Below are 7001 nucleotides of genomic sequence, written 5' to 3'. Positions count from 1 at the left end.
CTACTAAATTGTGGCGTTGTTTGACTCAGCTCTTCTACGTTTAAAAGTGTCTGTATATTCCATCACTCTAAAATGGCCGTAAAAGATATTTTTTAAAACGTATCTATAAGTGAAAGCCAGCTGTCTTTGATTAGAGACTACCAGATATCCCAAGACGTTTTAGGGAGAGTGATTAGAACCTTCCAGAGCCTCTCTATCTTCCCCTAAGTAGCCAGGGGAGAAAAGAAACTGTTTGATGTTATTTGAAGAAGATAAACTTCTCCTAGACTCATCCTTCAGACTTGGAAACTTTCTGCATGATCAGCTAGTCCAAACCTCTCATTTCACAGATAAGAAAATGAGGGCCAGGGAGGTAATGCGACTTGCCCAGGGTCATGCAGCTGGCTAGTGGCAGAGCAGAACGAGAGCACACATGGTTTCTCACAGTGTGTGACTCTCTCTACAACCCACACTGCCTCCTGAGGACCTGCGAGGGCCTGGGCGAAATCGGGGGCCGTGTGGGGGGTGCCCCTCTGGCTGACAGGAGGCAGAGCTTACACTGTCTCATTGCACATACAGTTTCCAATACGTCCCCAACGCATGGCCCTGGAGAGGACTACCTCATATCCCCGTTCTTTATAGTCTACCCAGATAAACAGGACAAACCGTGTAAAAGCGGCATTAACTCTGCACGTGAAAACAGGTAGGTCTCCTTTCTTGCTTTTCTTTCTTTTAATCATGTGCAAACCGAGAAGTGCTTTTCAGAGGACGCGTGTGTTACTCGGTAGAGCAGCAGTGATACTTGACCAGCTAAGCAAGTTTAGGAAGTTGTGTTTGGGAGGAGACGCCTCCAGGAGAAGCAGATGACACTTCATGCTGATCCTGGAAAATTTCACACACAGTAAAAAAAATTTTAATTAGCAATCTGGGCCTAAGTCTGTTCCTGGATGCTGCTCTCCAGGCATCAAGCTGTTCAGTGGCACAGGTGCCCAGCAAGCCACGACTCTCAGTCTGTCCCTGCACATACTTGCACTTTCCAATTTCATCCAGGGTCTTCTCTATTCCTGACATAGCCTCTTTCCTTCCTGACACTTGTTTTGGTCACACTCTTCCCTCAGGCCCTGCCTAAGGTTGAAACATCCTTGAAGCTATTCTAGACCATGTTCAGCCTGCTAATCGCTCCTTTTTCTGGAATCTAAGATTAGTATCCTCCTGCATTTAGCACTTAGTTGCCTAGCTCATACTTGGTTTAGACTGTCCTCTTTATGTATATATTCTGTCTCCTAAGCTGGAATTAAACTACTCAAAGTGAGGGACAGATCTAGTCTCCCTGTGAATTCCAAATTCCTCTCTGGCACAGAGCCACGTGAGCAGCAGGCACTCAATAAACCTTGGATATAGATGATGATAACAACAGTGATGATGATAATGATGACAGAGGAGAAGGAGACAGAGAGGAAGAGAAAGATAGAAAATGAATTCTGTTCAGGTAGAATGGTCATAGAAGCCTAGGGAGCAAATTGGATTACTATAGAGATCAAACTTCAGGCCAAAGAAAAATAGTAGAAATACCTAAATTTATGTCTGTGAAACTTCTGCCTGCTACATTTGTCACATCTGGTTTCATGGGCTTTTTCATCAGTATTAAAGGCAAAGCAAAACTGTCTCTCTTATTCTCTTCTTCGAGGAGCCCACAGTGATGGTTAATTTTATGTGTCAACTTAACTGGGCCACAGGATGCCCAGGCATTTGGTCAAACATTAGTTCAGGTGTTTCTTAATGAGACTAGCATTTGAATGATAGACTGAGTAGAGCAGATTGCCCTCCCTAAGGTGGGTGGGCCTCATCCAATCAGTAGAACAAAAGGCTGAGTAAGAGGGAACAACTATTGCCTGCCTGACTAGCTGGGACATGGGTCTTTTTCTGCCTTGGAACTTGAAGAGAAAAATCAACTCTTCTTGTAGTAAGATTTGAGGGGCAATTTTGCATGTCCCACATCCATTGGCCCAAATTCTTATTCCTTTGACAGAAATACTCCTTTGGGTTAATACATCGTGTTACAGGGAGAGTCCATTTAGAAAGCAAATAACCACAGAAGATCTATTATGTTAATATCCTGGCATGGATTCATTCCCAGATGCCTCTTTGAAAGTAGAGAGCAAAGGAATGAGACGGGAGACAGTACAATTTAAGCTGAGGCAGAGGGAGAGATGGTGGGGTACCATCTGGGGAGGACCAGCTTGAGTGGGACACAGCCTTGGGAAGTCCTCCACAGTCAGATGTGGACAGGGTGCAGGAGGGACAGGGTGCAGATGGAGGACAGGGGATATGGAGGGGTAAGGAAACAGGTCTTGAAAGAAGTCACGAAAATGTCAGAGTCCTAAAAGGGGGTGGGCACTAAGTTAACATTTTGTCAACTGAATAATTGTGTTTAGTGCTGGCTCTGTTCCTATTTCTACAGTCCTGAGACCAGATATTCTTGTCAGCTCCCTCCTCCCTTGGCCTCTCCCACCTCCTTTGTGTTCTCTCACTAAACTCTGCTGTTTTAAATTTCATGTTGCTTGGAGCCTGCTTCCACGTCTGGTTCCCAAATCTGCAATTCTGCCGCAGGCCCTGAGGGTCATACCAGGACTGTGCTCCACCCTTCAGCCTGGTCCCATCCTCAGGGATCTCCCCACTTCCAGAATCAGCTCCCACCAGTATGGAAGATCCCAACACTCCCTTTCCCCAAAGCCTCCTGTGGCTTCAAAGTGATGCACAAATAAATAAAACTCCTGGTACTCCCTTAAGAGACTCCTAACCTGTTCCTTATCTAAGGTCCTTTTTAGTAATAACTAACAGTGAATTAGAGTTTATTGAAATATTATCATTAACTATAATCTGGCTGCCACCCCAACACTCAACTGAAACTACTCAGACAAAGATCACCAATGACCTTTAGTGGTCAATAAAGGTCTTTATTGGTCAAAGCCAATAAACACATCTCATTTCTTGTCTCACTGTCCTCTTTGCTGCCAATGGCATTATTCAACACACCTTCACTTTTGTCACTCTCCTGCCTAAGTTTCCTTGGTATGATTCCATGCAGGTTCTCCACAATATTGGCTATTGCTTTTGTCTGCTCAGCATCCCTTCTCCTCATCTTGATAACTGCCCTCGCCTTCCTGAATAGAGTGGGCACACGACCCAGGAGGGCCAATCCTAATACCAAACCTCTCTGTCCTCAGTGATTGATCCAGAGATGCATCATGTGTCCCAAATCAGGCTAATCAGTGTTTTTCACCAGGATTATCTAAACGAAGCTGGTTGGGAATATCTTTAATCAATCAGTTTTGCTGTGTAACAAATACTCTCAGAATCTCAGTGGCTTATAACAAGCAATATTTATTTTCTTGCTCATGAGTCTACAGGTCAGAGGTGGCAAAGGCTGGCTTTAGATGTGCTTCACAGGTTTCTTCATTCTCTCTGGAATAGTGGCTACTTGGGACATACTCTTCTCAGGATGGAGCCCAGGAGCACGGAGCAAGCAGAAACATGAGCTACCTCTTAAAGTCTTGGCCCAGAACTGACATGTTGTCACTCTGTTCACATTTCCAAAGCGAGCCATTTGGCCAAAGGCAGCATCACTGGGAAGATGCCTCTTGTGGGAGGAATTGCAGTCACTCAGCAATGGGAGGGATTGTATAATGCAAATAGCCCTGCAGGTAGAGGCATGAAGAGCTAGAAACAGTAACCAATCTGCCACATTCCCTTTACCTTTCTGAACTCAGGCTCTAAAGACGGACACCGGGAGCTGCTGTGGCCATGTCGCTACTATGTGAAGCTGACCTGAGGATGAAGACCATATACAAGAATCAGGTTCCTGGATCCAGTGCTCTGGCTCCCCTTGCCTTCCCAGGTTTTAGTTATGAGTTATTGAATTTCACTTTGAATTGGGATCCTGTCATTCACATGCCAAGAGGTCTAGCAAGTATATTCTCTTACCTCTTAAGTCATCCTGGTTGGCCTTGTGTATCACAATCAGATCTTCTCTCTCTAGAACAGGGACCAGTCACCTGTTTCCATAAATAGTTTTATTGTAGCACACCACACCCATTTATTTACATAATGTCCATGCCTGCTTTTACACTACAATAGCAGAGTTGACTAGTTATGATAGAGACCATATGGTCCGTAAAACCTAAAATACTTACTCTTTACAGAAAAAGTTTTCTGAGCCCTACTTCAAAAGATGGAGGCCATGTACTCTCCCTGGCTAGTCTCATCCACCTGCCTGCTAGTGACTTCCAAATCTATTTTCCTGGTCCTAACCTCACCCCTGCATCTTAGGATAATTCTGCACATCCTTTTCTGCTTGGATGCCCCATAATCTCCTCAAATTCAATGAGTCTCCAACCCAAACTGAACTCACTCTTTCCCCCTAAACCAGCTCTTCTTTCTGATTACCCACGTCAGTAACGATGCAGACTTTGCACCCAGTGGCCCAAGCTAAAACACATCTCAGACCCTTCCTTCTCCATCCTCCCCTGCCCCATCAATAGGTTGTGCCAGTTTTACTTCTAAACATTTCTTAAATTTCTCTCCTTCTCTCCAGCCTTTCTCATATACCGTCACTTGGGCCATTGCACTTTCTTAACTTGTCTAACTCCGGTGTTTCTCCACTTAAACCATCCCTGCCCTCCCAGCAGGGGATCTTTTACAGCACCAATCTTGTCCTACTGCTCTCTTATCCAAAGTTACTCAATGGCTCCCGTTAAGAGTCAAGTCCAATCTTGATAACCCAACACACAAAACCCTAAATTTCCCGGCCCTGCTGGTCCTTCTATCCGTATTTTAGGGTATATCTCAACTCACCCAAGACTAATGTGGAAACATACAAACTATTCTGTATCTTGCCTCTGGCCTTTGATTATGCTATTCCAGCCCTGTTCACCCCCTGCCTCCCTTCTTCATTTGGCTAACTCATCCTTCAGGATTAAAAACAGTCATCAGGTAGTCTTCTCAGGCTGCACCTGCCTTCCCAAGCTGAGCTAAGTGCATCTTCTTTGTTCTCTCCCAACTCTCATGCTGAAGCTAACTGAGTCCACGTGTTCACCTGCCTGTCCGTTCACCTCATTGTAAGTTCCAAGGCACAGAGCCCACGCTTGATTCATCCTTGTGTCTTTGACTCCTGGCACAAAGTAAGAGTTTGGTGAATTGAACTGAATTATAAGGTGTTTTTCACTCACATTACCTATCACTGAATGTTTATAACAGTCTTTGAGATAAATATTATTATTCTCACTTATGAATTCGGAAACTGAATCTCAGAGAATTTGTCCCAAAGCCTTGCAGCTGATAAGGAGCAGAAGGAGCAGGGTGTACAGAGTGGTTATAGACCATCTTGGAAAAAGGAACATACATCAAATATGACAGGAATATTCCTTTTACTACGGCCACAAGATGCTTTGCTAGCACAGCAGGTCAGTGGTCACGAGATGAGCTCAGTAGGTCAATAATTAATCCTTAGTTTCTGGGAAGAAATGCTTATTTATAAAGAAATGCTGATATGGGGGAGGCAACATCTCTATCTTTACGGACATCATTCTCGGCTTTGGAACATCGTAAATGTTTAAAGCAGATGTACAATGCATCCTTGACAGGCCACATGACGCCTTCTGGAAAAACAAGGTCATGCTGAATTAGTTTTAAACCAAACAGCTTCCTCATATACTCCAATATATCCTACTGGTTTTCATTTATTCTTCACCAAGAATAAGCAGCAAATAAGTAGTGGGGTCAGGATTTGAACCCAGATACTCTGCCTTTAGCATCTGTACTCTAATGACTGTTCAAACGGCCTGTTGTAGAGATCGTCTCATGTTTTTCTGAAAGATTTAAAGTTTACCTTTCTCCTTAAAGCACCGAATCCGAAGTTGGCTTTTGTATATGATTTGAGATACCCGAATTAATCCTTACCCTAATAATTACCTTAGGCTTTTAGATACTCATCATCAGTGAAACTAGTGTTGACTGTTCATGCTAACGATAAATTAAAAAAAAAAAACTATTTTGTGGATGCTGCAAGAGAGCGATCCCAGGCAAGGTGGGCAAAATGCAACCCTGCTCTCTAAGTTCACAATGAAGTTCAGCTTCAAGTGATGTGGAACCAGAATAGAATTCTTTGAATTAACTGAGGAAGATGGATCTCCACCATTTCATCACTGAGGATGGGAGGTTGATCAAAGGCTTCTGGCATCCTATAAGGAGAACAGGATACCCCTGAAGACACAGCACAAAAGGCAGAGGCCATCACAAAGCCCTGAAAGGCCTCCAGTTCCACCTACACTGCTGGGACCAAAATAGTTCACACAGCATTCCTACCTCCTCCTTTTGAACTGTGTGGGAAGGAACGCTGGTCATGAATTCTTTGTTTCAACCACGAGCCACGCTAGGACAGCCACAGAAGCTGCAGCAGCATCTTGGGACCTGGAGAACAGCACATCACAGATCACACATTATATCCATTCTGCACCAAGGGCCATCTTCCTCCAAAATTGGAAGTTTTTAAACAAATGCAAAGAAACTGAAGATGATTTTTAAGTTAAAAAGTAGAATGGAAATGAGTTGAGTGTAGCAGAGTGTGGGGGCCAGATTGATAAAGGGTCTTATCTGCCAGTCTTAAAAAATGTGAACTTTATTGTGTCAATGGGGAGGTTTGGAAGCGTTTTAAACAGGAAAGTAACACGATCCGTTTATTATTTTGCTTGTTAGAGACTGTATGACTAGTTACAATCTTGCTGAGAGAATATACTAAAGAATGGTTGTGCCAGGCTCTGCTGGTTGTGCCCTCCCACCCCGTCCTGGTTCTTCCTTGCCAGCAGATCTCACCTCCCACTCTGAAGGCTGGAAATGCACAAGAATCACTTTCCCAGGCTCCTTTGCAGGTAGAACATGGGCATGTGACCCAGTCTTGGCTAATGGGAACTGAGAGGGAAGGCTGCTGGGAGGATAAGATACATAAGAAGAAATGTCCCACTTCC

General features: G+C 44.1%; 1 long non-coding RNA gene across 1 annotated transcript; it reads right to left on the bottom strand.

Annotated features, from left to right (window-relative positions):
- Positions 1-3344: 3344 nt before the first annotated feature.
- On the bottom strand, positions 3345-6480 carry LOC123275684 (uncharacterized). Its single transcript, XR_006511713.2, has 3 exons — positions 6343-6480; positions 3964-4034; positions 3345-3807 (listed from the first exon to the last, which is right to left on the bottom strand). It is a non-coding gene; the product is annotated as an uncharacterized lncRNA (long non-coding RNA).
- Positions 6481-7001: the final 521 nt, after the last annotated feature.

Source organism: Equus asinus, chromosome 12, assembly GCF_041296235.1.
Source record: "Equus asinus isolate D_3611 breed Donkey chromosome 12, EquAss-T2T_v2, whole genome shotgun sequence".
In the NCBI taxonomy this organism is placed as follows: domain Eukaryota; kingdom Metazoa; phylum Chordata; class Mammalia; order Perissodactyla; family Equidae; genus Equus; species Equus asinus.
This window is presented reverse-complemented; position numbering and strand designations above follow the sequence as displayed.